This window comes from Microtus ochrogaster (assembly GCF_000317375.1).
Source record: "Microtus ochrogaster isolate Prairie Vole_2 chromosome 14 unlocalized genomic scaffold, MicOch1.0 chr14_random_3, whole genome shotgun sequence".
NCBI lineage: Eukaryota > Metazoa > Chordata > Mammalia > Rodentia > Cricetidae > Microtus > Microtus ochrogaster.
This window is the reverse complement of record NW_004949098.1, coordinates 12,882,365-12,883,333: the sequence shown is the minus strand read 5'-3', so window position 1 is coordinate 12,883,333 and position 969 is coordinate 12,882,365.

The following is a 969-nucleotide window of genomic DNA, read 5'->3' as shown; positions in this document are numbered from 1 at the left end:
ACACACACACACACACACACACACACACACACACACACACACCACATGCATGCACGTACCTGCATCCATGCACAGACTAGCTAGCTAGGTATGTAGATATAAAAAAATTTATTTGAAAAAATGAGTTGGCAAGATTGCCAGACAGACAGATTCGACTTCTAATGGTTGGATTTACACTCTTTTGACTTTGCGATATCATACGTTCAGTAGAAACTGAACTTTTGAGTTTTGAATTTTGATCTTTTCTTGGTTAGTGAGATGCAGTGTGATAAGGCTCTTCTGAGCAGCAACAGCAAGCTGCGGCTCACAGTGGGCCACATGGTCGTCAGGGAAAGCAGACAGCATTTCCCTGTGCAGGGGGAAGCTGAACGGGGCGTTTGGCAGACTGGGTAGATTCAACATCTCTACAACTTCAGATATTTTCAAGGCTGGGTAAGTTGATCGGGACAGAAAAGAGCACCAGGAAACACGTAGGGAGGAAAAGAGGGATTTAGAAAATGTAAAATATAGCCCTGTTTTTATTAAAAAAAAAAAAAAAAACACTTGATCACCCACAGAAAACAGAACTCTGAATCCCCAACCGTGTGTCTAGAGATGAGCAAGGAGGCAAATGCCACCCAGAGCAGGACACATCAAGGTCACACTGTGTCTGAGTAAAAAGCAAAATTTCCCCTGCCAAAAAGACTTCATTTTATTTAAGTATCAAGAGATTTATTTTTAAATTATTCATCTTTTTGTTTCATTAATTGATTTAAAATTTAATTTATTAAAAAAATCTAACAATGTTTTTGTTTGTTTCTTGAACACTCTAATTCCAAAAACGATCAGAAGTGGCTCACAAAACCAGACACATAGGGAGCTGTATGACTCAGGGAGCCAGGGACTGGAAGATGATGTGGAAAGCCAGGGACTGGAAGATGATGTGGAAAGCCAGGGACTGGAAGATGATGTGGAAAGCCAGGGACTGGA